This window comes from Falco peregrinus, chromosome 1, assembly GCF_023634155.1.
Source record: "Falco peregrinus isolate bFalPer1 chromosome 1, bFalPer1.pri, whole genome shotgun sequence".
Taxonomy (NCBI): domain Eukaryota; kingdom Metazoa; phylum Chordata; class Aves; order Falconiformes; family Falconidae; genus Falco; species Falco peregrinus.
In genome coordinates, this window is record NC_073721.1 from 48804635 (window position 1) to 48819542 (window position 14908).

A 14908-nucleotide genomic window follows, 5' to 3' on the forward strand; every position below is an offset into this window, starting at 1 on the left:
GCGGAGGGGGGAAGCCGGGGTTTTCCCCGGCAATGTCTGCCCGGGGGGACCCACCAGCCGCCGCCCCCCGGTGGGTTTTATCGCCCCGCGACCGCTCGGCACCCCGCCGGGCGTTTTTCCCGCCGGGGGGCCGTGCTTGCCCGCCCCCGACGCCCGCTGACCGGGGCATCACCCCTGCTGTTTCTCTCCCCTGCCCGCCGGTCCGGGGAGGGAGCGGGGAGCCGAGGGGGGGGGACGCCTGCCGGCTTCTGGGACTTGTAGTCCGGTGGCCAGCGGCCGCCTCTCCCCCGGCCGGGCCCGGGACTACCGTCCCCACATGGCCTTGCGCCCCGGCGCATGAGCTCTTGTGCTCTGTAGTGCATCTATTATACTGCCTTGCCGAGGATAAAAAGAAGAGCAACTGGAGGGACTATAAGGCAAACGTTGCTGGAGCTGCCGGGGCAAAGTAATCTATTTAATCTTTCCCTTTATTTGTTAGATGCTTGGGTGTGCATTGCTAGCACTGGGCCATGGTTTCTGGAGGGAGGGGGGCCGGGGAAGAAGGGGAAGGAAAGCAAAACCCACTTGGGAAAGGCCAACGCTGATTATTTATTTTTTTTTTTCCTTCCCCTCCTCTCTTCTTCTGCTCCTTCTTCTTGCGAGAGCCCCGCGTCGCTCCCCGCGGCCCCGCAGCCTTTGTGCGCCGCGACAATGCAACAAAGCGCGGCGGGGCTGGCTGCAGCCTGGCCATTGATTTCCTCCCGGCCCCGCCGCTCCTGCCCACCCTTTTCTTCTTCTTCTTCTTGTGCCGCTTCTTCTCCATCTTCTGCTCCCCCCTCCCTTTCTCGCCGAGCGCCCGAAGACGCCCCGGACGGGCGCAGCCCCGGCCCCGCGGAGCCCCGCGCTCTCACGCAGAAGGGGTTTTCTTTCTTTCCTTTTTTTTTTTTTTTTTTTCGGGTTTTCTTCTTCTTCCCCCTCTCTCGCTAGCTTTCCCTCGCTCGCTCTCTCTGCCCGCCATCTTTTGAAGGGGAAAATTAGGGGCGAGGAAAAAAAAAAGAGGGCTGCAGGCGCCCTTAAAAACAAGAAAAAAGAAAGAAAAAAAGGGGGTGGGGGGAGTGCTTTAAAAAAAAAAAAAAAAAAAGCGGGGGTGTGTGTGGGGGAGCAGGCAGCGGAAAGCCCCCGCTCCCGGCGGTGCGCGGCTCCCCGGCGGCGGCGGAGCGGGGCTCGGCGGCGGCCCCGCGCCCTGGGCGAGCGCCCGGGGCTCCCGGCCATTTCCCGCTGCCCCCGCCGCCGCCTGGGTCGCTGCCTTGCGAGCGGGGAAAAGGGCTGAGCGGGCTGCCTGTGATGCGCTGAAAAGTGCGCGTTTCGTGTTTTGTCCGCGTCCGCATGCATAGATGTGCCTATATGCGTATATACAGCTGCTTCGCTCGTGTCAATGTCTGGTGTTTACCAAACTTTTGCAAATAAATGGAAACCGAGGGTTCGTTGCGTAAACTTGATGTGTTTTATAGGTGTAAAAAGAAACGCAGATCACAGATTTTTATATAGAAGTGTCGCTATAAATAATGCTACCGATAATAAAATGTGAAACTTCAAAACTCAGCTGTACGCTTCCTCCCTTGATACGACTTGTTTGGGTTTTGCACCTCTTGGGCAGAGCATTATTTGTAGTCCGCTTGGTTTCACTTTCAAACAAAGCTGTAGTGTTTAGGTCGAAGATAAGTGTGCGTCTTTAAGCTACATGGTTCAGGCTTGCAGGGTGTTAACACGAAGTGTGTTTCCTACAGAAATTACTTTTGGCAACAAGGAGCATGCATTCTGTAAGGTTCATGCTAAATGTTATGTAACGATTCCGTAGTGTGGATATACCTTTTTGTTGATGTCTTTAGGAATCGAAAGTTTATAAAATAAACTTTTTTGGAAGAGCAAATATGATGGCTTTGCTAATACTTTGAACTTATATATTTTTTTTTTCCATCTTAAGTTCCCTGACACTAATAAATAGTAGGTTAGGGGGTAACGCAATTAGCAAAGCACACCTGGTGTTCCTTGCTGGGAATAGAGAAGCATTTTTTTTTTTTAATATGCTTGTTAGTGTTTTGAATGTGTTGGGTATCTGTGAGTGTGCTGAGGGTGTGTCTCTAAATTAAACTGGAAATTTAGGTTGAAAGCTCCAACTCTTGTCTTTAATTCACGCAGGGATAAGGTATTGGAGAGGACTTGGTGACTACCATATGTGCTGCAGTATATGGATGAGAAGTGCAGAATAAATATGCATCAATCAAAACAAACAAATCCCCAAAGTGATCTGGTTGCTTTACAAGCAAAACAACCTGATCTGTATTGCTTACAACTACCCAACCATTTGAGTGTACTGTAAATGCTAAGTCCTGCCCCTTAATCTGCAGATCACAGCGCTAGCAGGCTGCTGTGTGTCTTATTTTGTTAGTACAGAAGTTTGGGGAGGTTTTAATAATACACTGGGAAGCTCCTGCTGAAACAGGAGTAACTCCTGACCTCAAAGCCTTCCTTTTTGGAAGGAATAAATGCTGAGATTGTGTATTTCTTTCTCTTTAGTCTACACTGGTTAAAAATACTCATTCATGCATGTTCATTTAGTGCTTTGAGACAATGCTTAATAAAAGGATTGGGCAGAGGATAACGGTCTTATTCAGTATTCAACCTAAGCTTGTGTCCTGGTTTCAGCTGGGGTGGAGTTAATTTTCTTCTTAGTAGCTAGTGTAGTGCTGTGTGTTGGCTTTGGTGTAACACGCTGATGCTTTTAGTTCTTGCTACCTAATATTTCTATTAAGTCAAGGACTTCTTAGTTTCACAGGCCTTGCCATAGAGAAGGCTAGAGGGGCACAAGAAGTTGGGAGGGGACACAGCCGGGTCAGCTGACCCAAACTAGCCAAAGAGGGATTCCATACCATGGGACGTCATGCCCAGTATAGAAACTGGGATTGAAGGGGGTTGCTCAGGGACCGGCTGGGCATCAGTCATCGGGTGGTGAGCAGTTGTATTGTGCACCACTTAGTTTCTTTCCTCCCTTCCCTTTGGATTTCATTCCTTTCCCCCTCTCCCTCCTTTTCATTATAACTTTTATTGTTGTTATTGTTCTTTAAATTTTATTTCAACTACTAAATTGTTCTTATCTCAACCCTCGAGTTTTACATTCCTTTCCGATTCTCCTCCCCATCCCTCTGGGTGAGGGGGGAGTGGCGAGTGTCTGCATGGGACTTAATTACCGGCCAGGGTTAAACCATGACAGCTTGATTGTAATACTGTCTTCTATACACATTGCCTATATAGTGCTCAGTGCCGAGACAGTAGATGCTGCAGTTAAAGGCTTTTTAGTTTTAGTGACCTATGCATGCAGAGTTTAAATTGAGAAGGAATGCATGTGCAGTGTAAAGTGTCAGAGGTTTGTTCTTGAAACTGCCTGTGGAGTGTTAGTTCCGTTATCTTCAAGTAAAAACTAGGCTCTGTTGCCTTTGGAAATAAATCCTCTGTCATTTAAGCACTGAGGTGTTTTCAAAAACTTTAGTTCTTGTCATTTAAAAAATGCTTAGAAGAAAAGCATGTTGAAGTCTGATGTTCCAGCTCTGTAAGCATGCTAGGCCAGCGGTGCTCTTTGACTATCCTGTCTCTGAAGAAGGCTGGTTTTGTTAGCGTCTGCAAGCGCAAGTATTTCAGTAGGCTTTACAGCTAGTTGTTTCTTTGCGCTGTTGTAACTGTACTGGGTGCAATGACTTAAATCGCAGTTCTTAATAATCTTGCAAAATGCTTCTTTCCTGAGTTGCAAACTGTGTTTCAAAAATGTTATCCTTCAGTCATCTAAAATGGTGGGGAGTCTAACGGAGTTTCTTAGTATCCCCAAACCACGTCTGCAGGCCAGGGATCCTGCCTGACTGACCTGACGGTCTCTTCTCCAGTGAGCCTCAGTGAGCTGAAGGCAGTACACACATGTAAAGCAGTTTGCCTTGGTGAAGTCTGGGGCTTCCCGTAATTTTTACAGACACATCTTTTAATTGGTACAGATTTTGAAAGATGTTGTTTAATATTAACCTTTTCAGTTAGGGGTGGGGGCAGGCACTTGTTCAGTGGGTTGTGGGTTTCCAGACAAGCACCACTGCACTCCTAGAATCTCACTCCTCCCTGGAGTAATCTGGGAGCCTGATAGCTCTTGTTGATGGCACAAACAACTTGGGAGTCAAATCCCTCTCCTTGGCAGTAGCTGAGTGATGTAGTGAGGTCTCATGTTTCAAAGGCTTAATTACTTTTACAAAATATATTACTCTGTCTACTTTGGTAAGCTATCAGGTGCTTTCAGCACAGACAGAAATATACTTTGCTAAATAAATGAACAAAGAGTGTTTTGCATCTCAGCGTTGTTGATTGTTTCTCTTTAATCCTTGTTGCTCCTTCTCTGCTAATTTGCAGAATTCATTAATCCGCAGTGGGTTTCCCAATCATTACCATGAAATGTATGTTTTGTTTTGTTGTGTGTGTTGGTGGTGTTTGGTTTTGGGTTTTTTAATTGACACATTAATCTCCAGTAATAGCCCAGAACACCGTTGTAAGCAATAGAGTTCTGGGAGTTGGGAAGGAGCCATTGTTTGCTGTGCTGCTCAGTGAGCTGTCAGGACATTTTGGAAGGATGTGTGCATCGAGGTTTTCATTCCACAGTATCTGACTGTGACATTAGTGTGGTTTTGTCAATCGTTTGTGCTTCTTGGAGGTGAACCACTTTCTTTGGGGCACACTAACCAGCTTGTTGCTAAAGCCAGCATTGGAAGGATTTAAATTCTTCTGGAAAGCAGTATGGAAATTCACCGTAACTTGTTGCTTTTTCTACTATTTATTTTCTACTATTATTCTACTTCTTCTCCCATTCTTCCACTTGCCTCTATTTTGGATTCCTTTCACACCTTTCCAGACCTCAGTCTCTTTCTAGCTAGAGTCTGATAAGGTGACACCATCATGTCTGGAAGTATTTCAGCAACATGGATAACCAGGGCAGAAGCAAAGATTTGCCTCTCTCCTTTGCTGAGACCAGGGCTTGACATTTTCCTCTCCACGAGGAAGAAACCCCAACAAAATCCTCTCAACCAGTAACAGGTGTAGCAAAGACAATATGAGGTGAAATTTCTGTGCATGGGGGAACAATCTGAAACAAAACACTGTGGCTGAACTGATTCCATTTAGCCTCAAACTTTGAGATTTAGACTCAGTTCTGATTGACACAGGTCTGCTTTGGGAATGATCCTGTTTGCTCCTCTTTCCATTAAAAAGAGAGAGGCAGAAACAGAAAAGGATTCATATTTTCTTTCCTGGCCTTGAGAACCTTTGTACTCTTGAAGCCAACACTTGGAGCTCTTCACTGACACAGCCGCACTGATACTCTTCCAGAGGACTTCATGCACTGACATAGGTAGATACAGGAGCAGAGACACACTGTGTGGCTGGCTCAGCTGCTGCAACCAAACCCAACCTGTATTGAAGAAAATGCACGTTTTTTCCTTGTGTAACCATATTTTCAACTGTTCAGTTTGTCCTTGCATAATGCTGTGGAGGGTGCCTGGTTGGGGATCATGCTTTCTTGCATCCCACCAATATGGCCATGCCAAGATAAATCTGTTCCCTAAAACTGCAGTGGTCAATAGGTTTGTCTGTAAGCAAGTGCAGAGTTTGCAGTACAGAGCTGTTTTGCTGGGAGAGGATGTAGCAGCCTTTTTGCTTACCAAGGCTGGTTTAGTAACTGTGCTGTACTGTGTGCTATAGTGAAACCGATACGCTGAGCAGATGTGTGTTCTGTACTGCATGTGCAAGAATTGTGTGTGGGTATAGTGGAGAATGCTGTTTCTTATTGGAAACCATTGCCTTTTTGCAACTTCTCTGTTGGTGCTACAGTTCTGTTCAGGGTCTGTGAAATAGCATTGAAGTGCAGCTCTTCAAGATGCCACATGAAAGAGGATACGCTCCCCCAAGTTACTGCTGGAGTAAGTGCTTGTCTGAGTGTGAGTGTTATGGATCAACCAGTGTGCCAGAAGAGTGTTCCTTTCCTGGGCAGGAGCAAGCCACATGAGAATAAATTGGGATACTTGTGTCCACACTGCCAAGGTTTTATTTCCTTTGACTTGAACTTGATCAATGCACAGGAGCTTTGGGAGGCTTAGTGCTTGCCTGTCCCCGCTGTGCAGGAAGCTAAGCTGTGGGTGCTCTTGGCAGGAGCTGTGTGGCGAAGCGTAGTTCCTCCTGTAAGGAGCCTGTCCATCTGTCCTGAGCAGTTTGTGGAGGGAGCAGTCTTCCTCCTTCAGGTGTGTTTGGCTGTAGGGAACACCTTCCCCTCTTCCCCTGAATTAGCAGCCTCTGCTGCCTGCGTAGAGAGAGGTAATAAACTTTTAAGGTCCCGATTTTTTCCCTTTCTCGCAGAGTGTTTGGAAGTTTAAATCAGATGTATAAACTCAGGCAATGGAAACTGCTTTGATGCCCCCTCAGGGAGCGACAGCAGCTTAAGTATCACAGTTTATTCACACCTCAGCTGACCTGTAACTTCCTTGCATAGCTGAGCAAATTTATGGATGTACCCAACCTTAGCAAAATCAGCGAGGCACTTTTCATCTGAAATAGTAGACTGCATACAGCCTTTTGCACTTGTTTGGCTATGTTTGCTTTAAGTTAACACATTGAGTTATTCTGGGACAGCATGCTTGTTCAAAGACAAGGTACTTAAATTGGTTTGGAAACAGATAACACTAAGTTGGTGCAACCTGTTTAGGGGAATGTGCATAGGGAATGAGTGGTGGTTGTAAACAGGAGGGCTACTGCAATGTAACAAGTTAATTTTGGCACAGCTGCAATAATTAACTTGGTGGGTGGGTGTACTTACTATGCCCCATTACCAAGTATAACGTTACTGTGGCTCAGCTAACAAGGAGTATATTTATGTCACGGTAATTCAATCGCTTTCATTTCATTGTTTTCATCCCTTTAAACTGACTTGATCATCATATTTGCATGGGAAAGTTGCAGTGCTATAGCTGCAAACTCAGAGCATGATTTAAATCAGTGGCAGCTCATCCGTTCCTGCTACACTTGAAATACTTTTCGTTGTAAAACAAATCTGTTCTTTTTCAAAATAGTAAATTTAGTCATTTAGATATATAAAAATAAATTTAAAAAATGAGTAGGAGAAAGTGTTGGAGCACAAGAAGTGCACAAGGGGAGGTCTATTGATGAAGAAAGGTATTTTGTCTAATGAATCACTTTGATGGTTCTGCTATGTACAGTGAAATGCTTCTAACAGGTTACCGTACGGATCTGTGCCTATTAGAAGGCTGTCTTCTCTGTCGATGTTTGCATGGAGCTGCCCCTAAGGATAACATCTGTAGCACTTGTGAATTATATTAATAATGCTGATATACGGCTGTGCAGTACTGGTGGTATAAGGCAGAATTGCGGAGTAGGTTATTAAGTACACAGAGCAGAAAACAATCCTTTAAATAGGTAATATGTTGGAATTGAATGTTGTTTGCAAGGACTCTATATTTTATACTTTGCTTAGAATACTTTTTGTACTTAGTTTCATTAAGAGGAGGTAATTTACCTGTTACATGTAGCCTCCTAAATTCAGTTGGAAGTGGAATTTGGCTGTATCTAACCCACCCCTCCCTAGCAGGTGTCATGAAGGACCTCTTGGGTGTTGTGGTCTATCTCTTAGAAACATGTTTAAAGAATACTGTAGTATGGGGAAAGGGGATAAGGCAGATGGAAATTTTAGCTTTGCAGTTTCTTATGAGCGTTGTCCTTAATAAAGATCATTGTTTCCAGAAGCCTGAGTCATGGTTAGTTGAACACCTTGTAAATACAGGTTCCTCTGTGTGTTTGCTTTTTTCCTTTAAATTTGGTATAATCATAACACTGAGAAGGAATTAATGTATAAATACATGGGAAAAGACTTTAATTGTAAATAGTATTAGAAATATTCATATCCCCATTTTACAAGTGGGGAACTGACAAGCCTACAGCATGGGGTGTCAAGAACTGAGCTGAGGTGTCAGCAAGCTCTTTTGTAGCTGTCTCTTCTGTAATTCTTTACAGGTGCAGCAGAAGCTTGGAGATGCTCTGCCCAGCAGGGAAGTATTTGAGCTCTCTTCTTCAAAATGCTTAGTGTCCAATAATCTCTCCTCTTCGAAATCAGAGTGCAGAAAAAAGAAACAGTCATGACAAAACCTGTTGTGGAAAGGCTGTGTAATTTATTTGCTATATGCTGAATCAAAAGGAGTGAGTTTGAGGGTTTTTTTTTTCCATGTATTGCAAAAGTACACAGCACCATATGCTGATTAAAAAGGGGAAGGGCAGACTCTCTTTTTTTCAGAACACAAATGTTTAACTGTGCAGATCACATCCTTTAAAAAGCAGAGAAAGAGAACCCCGTGAGGGTGTAGATGTACAATAATCCCATTAGGAGTTGGGAAGCCTGTGTGGGTGTTGCCATGTTATGCTTTAAAGGGTGCACCTGAATGCTTCTGTTGTGCATGTATCATCTGAAACTTGGGTCACTGCCAGAGTATGGGGTGGTGGTTTTTTGTTCGTTTGTTGTTGGTTTTTGGTTTTTTTTAAATATAATTTTAACTGAAGTATGGTTCGTGGACTTGAAACTGACAAAACTGATTCCTGAAGTCACAGGATGAATTAGCAATAGTATCATTTGTTGGATAAGTCATGCTTTGGAGAAGGTAGGCTGTAAAGTAATACATGAACAGAGGGGAGTTAGGAGACAGAGCCTTGAAGGAAGTAGGTTATGGTACTGACCTGTGCTGTGATTTTTTTTTTATTTTTAGTTTTTCAGACCATTACATCTTGCCAAATTGTGCCTCTTTCCGGGCCTGTCTAAACTGTGCGCTCCTTAGGACAGAAATTCTGTGCATGCTGTACTGTGCTTTGTCCTAGTCAGGGCAGCAGAGCCTCTTGGTCGTACTGCAGTTAGTGTCTAGGCACATCCTAATGAAACATGTTGAGGTGTTTAACCTGTCAATTCATTGCCCTAGCAATCAGTCAGGCTCCAGCTTTTATTCCATCTCTCCACCCCACTTGCAGTATTTGGTCATGAGCAGAGGCTGGCATTTCCTATGATGTGTACTGTCCTCATACAGTGTCTGGTGTGTGGTTATCCTTTCTGTGTGTATCTGTATGGTGTTAATAACGGTGACCAAGCCTGGATGAACCATACCAGGGTGGCTTTTCCCCTCTGCTCTAGTCTATATTTCAGAAAAGTAGAGTGTGTGTATGATGCAGCATTTTAACAGCAGCCTGTGGTCAGTCACACACTCAAACTGCATGAGATGGGAAGCTTTAACTTCTATCTTCTCACTCTGTTAATTCTTCCTTTCTTTTCCTGACTTTCTCTGGTTTGCTTTCTCCCAGAGGATGTAGGTTAACTCCTGTTTCTTCTTCCAGTTTATCTGCTTGGTAGTATTTGTACCTGTTTCTTTCCACCAGTTTTGCTTCTTGAAGGAAAGTGAGCAAAAGGAACCCTAGGCTGACTTCTGCTGAAGCAAGTATTAGGTTAAGGCTGTTCAGCATAGTCATCCAGTACTGAAATAATTGAACAGCTTCAGCCTGCTTGCTTGTCACTTCGGTGGTGTGTCAGGGATGGACCTGATGCTCCTGGACTTTTAGATGTATGGTTTCTTCTTAGTAGCTGTCAGCAAGTGAGATTTTTTTTTTTCCTCCTTTGCTGCTTGTGTGCTGTGGCAGTATTGCCTGATGGCTGGGCAAGCAGGAATCCACAAATGCCCTGCCACTGAGATCTGTTACAAGCAAGCTCACAGTGAAGGAGCATCAACCTGTCACAATGTTTCAGTCTCCCACTTAGAGAGCAGTTGGAAATGCTGACATGAAGAATGTTAATAAAGGGTGACAGTGGTTCAAACCCAAGTGAGCAAATGCATTTGTAGTTCTGATTGGTATAAAGCATGGATTTGAATGCATAAACAAGGGTGGATAGAGGTGGAACAGTGGATTCTGTCCATCTATGAAGTTTAAAGTTCTAATAACACATTGAGAGGTGGAATAATAAAGGTGGCATCCAGCAGACTGCATTTGTGCCAGTTCGGAATTTGTGGAATTGGCCAGTCTGAAGAAGTTGTGACCAAGTCTGTAGAGTTTTGCTGTGCCCATCAGCAAGGTTTGAGTTTGGGATAACCAAACATTTTTCCCCTCTTGGCCAACTTCCATGTAAACATGGAGATTTTTCTTGCTAGGCTACAGTTTCTTTTTGTGGTATTCTAGGAAATGCTGTTGCACACCTACTGCTTGTGTAATGGGACTTCTCTAGCTAGGATCATGTTCTGCAGCAGTCCTGCAGTGAGAAGCTGTATCTTCAGGACTGGGTAGCATTGACTAGATCAGCTGTCATAGCTATTGTAACTGCAGTGATGGGAGCACCTACAAGTCTGATGAGTCTGAATTAGACCCTCCAGCCCCAGATAACTAGCACTTATCCTCCTCCAGTCATTTTATCTCTCCCTAATAGACAGCAGGGCAAGGGAGTTGACACAAGTAGAGGGGCCAGAAAGTGTGGACAGCTTGATTTTGTTTCTGTCTTTGCCCAAACCTTCCTTAGAAAGAGATTTATCTTGTCTGACCAATTAGTTATGCCTTATAGGTGATAAGCCTGCAGAACCCTGTGGCGAGGCACTGAGCCACAGAGACTGTGCAACTTACTAAGAGGGGAAAGTTGCTTAGCACTTTGCAGGATTGGGCTTGGAGTGGTTACTGAATCACAGAGGGAGATCTAAGTTGCTGTTTGTGTTGTGGTTTATACCATCCTTCCAATGTGCCTTCAGGCAAGTTCCTGCCTCCCCTAGGTCCCCTGCTCCCCCATTTGGCTCCTGATGTGCTGGGAGCTTGTATGGTGTGTGGCTATCCACCAGCATTTCCTTTTTGCCTAATGTCCAAGGCTGCAGGGCTTCTGCTGCACATGGGCTTTTGGGGGACTGCAGTAGCCCCAACAAGTGCTAGAAATTCCCAAATAAGCATTCAATGTGTTGCAGTGCACTAGGTAAGAGAGAGCATATGCTCTGAAGCAGGTTCACCTTCTTGCTTTCTCTGTAAACCTTGGAGTACCTGCTGTCTGGCTTCTCTCTGGCTCTTCCCCTGATGATAAGGTGTTGTGGGTTCAGCCCTGTGGGTCATGCAAGGTAATTTCATTGTGTCTCCACCTTTCCCCTCCAGGAAGACATGGCACGAGCAGACTCTGCCCAGGCATGTGATTATCTCAAACACTTTCTTTGCCAAATCTGTTACGAAAATGAAGGCTGAAACAGCCCAACGCTTCTTCTCCATTGCCATTAAGGTATAATTGGTGTATCTTGTTGTGAGAGGCATTTTCCTGTGAAGCACCTACCCATTCCCATCCTATTGATTTAACTCTGCCTTCCCAGAGTGTTGATGTGTAAGCCATCAGCTGCTCTATGTACTCTGAAACCTGTTCATAGATGCTTATTTCAACTCCTACAGCTAAGCATTTGTTAACATTTTCATTATAGGTCACGCAGTAAATTTGCTGAAGTACTTCCTGGAAGATTTTTCACAAGTGCATTTCCCTTTATTTCAGAAATCTCAGTCCAATCCTTACTGCAGAGTCAGGTCTTAAAGCTGGCTGAGCTCCTCCAGTCAGGAATCAAACACAGAGTAAGCTCTTTAACCACTCGCACTTTTCCTTCCTCCTTTAGCTTTAACAAAACTGTGTGTAACTCAGGAGCTTGCGCAAAACTAGTGTATATCTGAGTTAAAATTTGCCTCCATGTTTTCAGAGGACCATAAAAAGCAGGGCTGGAAGAAATGTCCAGAGGTCATTCTGTCCTTCTCCCTGATCCAAGACAAGATCAACCATACCTAATCCATTACCAAGGCTGGTTACTTAAACTCTTATCAAAAGAAAATTCAGAGCTATGAAAACGGGCTTGTTATAGTGTGAAACATTGAAACATCACTCCCTGTACTTGAAACTGCAGCCTTTAGAAAGCAGTTGAGCCCTATATGATTTGTGTTGCGGGAGGTATGGGAAATGTATCTAAATTCTTGCTTAGACTTGATGGGAAGGTGCTTTCTGTGGCATTAGCAACTTAGGGGAGAGAGATACTCTGGCCTATAGATCAGGAAGACCTTAATTTTATTTGAGGTACCTAGAGTGTTGTTCATAGAGGTCCCCAGTGCTTTTGTAGTCAAGATAATGTGATTTTTGGGTACCCCTAAGTTTGACGGCATGATACCTTAAAGGCATGAGGCATCTCAGAGCTGTGTGATTTTCAGGGAGCACTGAATATGTATCAGAAATGAAGGTCCTTGAAATTACCAGTTTCTTCTGGCTGATTCTTATCTGCTGGTTATGAACCCATAGGCTTCTTACTGAGGAAACACCTGCTCTTGTAACAGCCAAGGAGAGACCAAGGGTGGGAAATCCATCTGCATAATCTGATGAGCATTAAACTAACCAAGTCAAAAGCCAAGGAACTGACTTAATCTTTTGTGATCTTTTCCCCTCCCTCATGCAGGGGTAAGTTAAGGACACGGTTGCATCTCCCAGTCTCAGGATGTTACTGCGGCTGTGCTCCAAGTAATGTGCATGAAAAGCAAATCTCTGATGTGTGGAATTAATGACTTGGGAGACAACAGGGGCAGCTGAATGGACTTCCAGAGTGCAAAGCTGCAGTGTGCCATAGGGGCACTCACAAGCCAAATTCCTACTTCTTGCAGTGAAGCCAAGTGCAAAAGCTTTATCCCCAGGTCTTGAGGGGGTGGCATATTGTGATCATATTGTGATAGCGTGCATGTGTCTGCCAAGGCAGTGCTGGCTAATAGAATAACTCGTCTGTCCTCAAGTCTTGGTCTCTAATTGCAGATCCTTTGAGTTTGAAGAGAACATCAAGGAGTAGTAGGTAGTGAAAGCTGCCTGAAGTTCAATTCCTATATAGGACTGTGAAAGGAAAGGAAGACAGAGTAGGAGGAAAAGGAAGACACCCACCAGCTTTGTTTCCTTCTGAGCAGCCTGGAGGAGTGGTGGTGTCGCCCTTAGTTTCTACAGCCATAGAATGAAAGGGGTACAACCCTCAATTAATAATCTTACCTGACTTCAAGGTTGTGTTGAGATGTAGTAGTACTGCGCTAAACCTCTCCTGCAGTTATAAGAAAGTCTGGGCAAGATGATCATGGACCTGCTGCTTCTCTGAGATGGGGAGTAGCATAGATGGCAAATTTGACCAAGCTTCCAACTGTTGCTGCTGTTGGGGGGAAAAAGGGACTAAGTGTCTGCTTTGGTGGTTGCAAGGAGTGTATGCAGGGGAGTAATCCTTGGAGCAGTAGCATGGAGATGACTGCTCTAGCTGCCTTGCTATCTCAGTATGGTTCTGGCTGCTGGCTCCATCCTACCTTCAAAGAGCCTTATCACTGGATTTCATGCCTGTGAGCAGTGCTGCTTCAGAGGTGCTGTTTCTCTACTCGCTGGCTAGTTTCACTAGCTGGGGTTCAGGGCTCTGCTCTCGGCTCTGCCGCCAGCTCACAGGGTGGCCATGGGCAGGTCACTTCAACACGATATGATGTCAGAGTTGTGAGCATCGGCTCTTTGAGGTAGGAATGGGGTCTTACTGTGTGCCTGCAGAATGTGAAGTACTGAGGGACCTTGGTCTCTGCACAGCCTCCATGTGCTACTGTAATGTAAATAATAATGTGGAGATAAAGATGAGGTCAAGGAACATCTCTTAAACTTGATAATTTTCCCTGATGGGAAGATTTATGTTGCTGTTTCTGGCTGGGCTGGAATTGCGCCAATTTTTGATCAGTGTCCACGTAACCATGCAGAAATACTATAGCAAAGGGAAGAAAAAAAAAAGTTGTTGAGCTCACATGCTAATATAAAGCTTGCTACATTCTAATTTTGCAATCAAAACAAATACCATCCTGTACTGCACAAACAGCAGCAAGGGAGTGAGCCATCCGTCAAATCTTCGGCGCTGCCAAAGGAAGTGGCAGAACCGTTAGCTGAAGCAGCAGGCTTACTGGCACAGTGCACATTTCATGGGGCTTTATAGCTGCTTTTAAAATAGTCTCCACCACTGCAGACAGTCTGTGGGCTGCATCAGCCGAGTAAAATGTTATCCTGCTAGTACAGGGAATTATTAACATATTTTCTCCATGCCAGCTGTCTCTCCACTGACTGACCCATGCAAGCAACTCAATGAAAGAAAGTTTAAAAAAAAAAACAAACCTTAAACAAACCTTCCAACCTAGCTGGGTTTTTTTGATGATTGGTTTAGCTGAAGGATGTGCCAAACCCCATAGCTGTACTGGATGCCACTCCGAGGTTGCAACTTAGCACAAAAGGACAGACTTAAACTCCAGAAAAGCAAGATTTATTTGAGTTTGGGTTTGGGTTTTGCTTTTAATTATAGTCTCAGACTGGGATGAGCAAGAAGGAGGAGAAATGTGCAGTGCAGGAAGCAGTATGCGCTCTTCATGTATGACAGCAAAAGGGTATACTTAAATTTGTAATATCAAAACTGCAGCCAGAAAAATGAAGAACATTTTCTGTTCCTCAGACCTGTAATGCTCAAGTAACAGAATAACTAGCAATTTAAAAATAAATTTAAGAAATTGTTACTCCAGGGCTAAAAAAAAATCCAACCTTATAGAAGGTGCACATGGTGTGCTGTGCCAAGGCTGGTTTTGGCAGTCCTCATTCCAGGCTTGTACAGTCCATGTACAGCGATACCCTGGTTCACAACTGGGATCCCTAGTGATTTAAATAATGATTGATACTAACACAACTTCAGCAATGCTGAAGTGCTTAAACGAGAGGTGTGTGTTTTGATTCTGCTTGTAGTTATGGGACAATCTGTGTAAGCTTGCTTAGTTTTTGTGTGTG

The 14908-nt window shown here is 44.5% G+C and overlaps 1 protein-coding gene across 3 annotated transcripts in view; it reads left to right on the forward strand.

Moving 5' to 3' along the window:
• Window positions 1-318: 318 nt before the first annotated feature.
• Window positions 319-14908, forward strand: part of BRD3 (bromodomain containing 3) — a 42529-nt gene continuing 27939 nt past the window's right edge. The window contains exon 1 of one of the 3 annotated variants that reach the window (XM_005231228.4): window positions 319-445. The gene's annotated coding sequence lies outside the window, so the exon portion shown is untranslated. The remainder of the gene's footprint in view (window positions 446-14908) is intronic. The other 2 variants (XM_055801377.1, XM_027778052.2) reach the window with 2 other exon arrangements.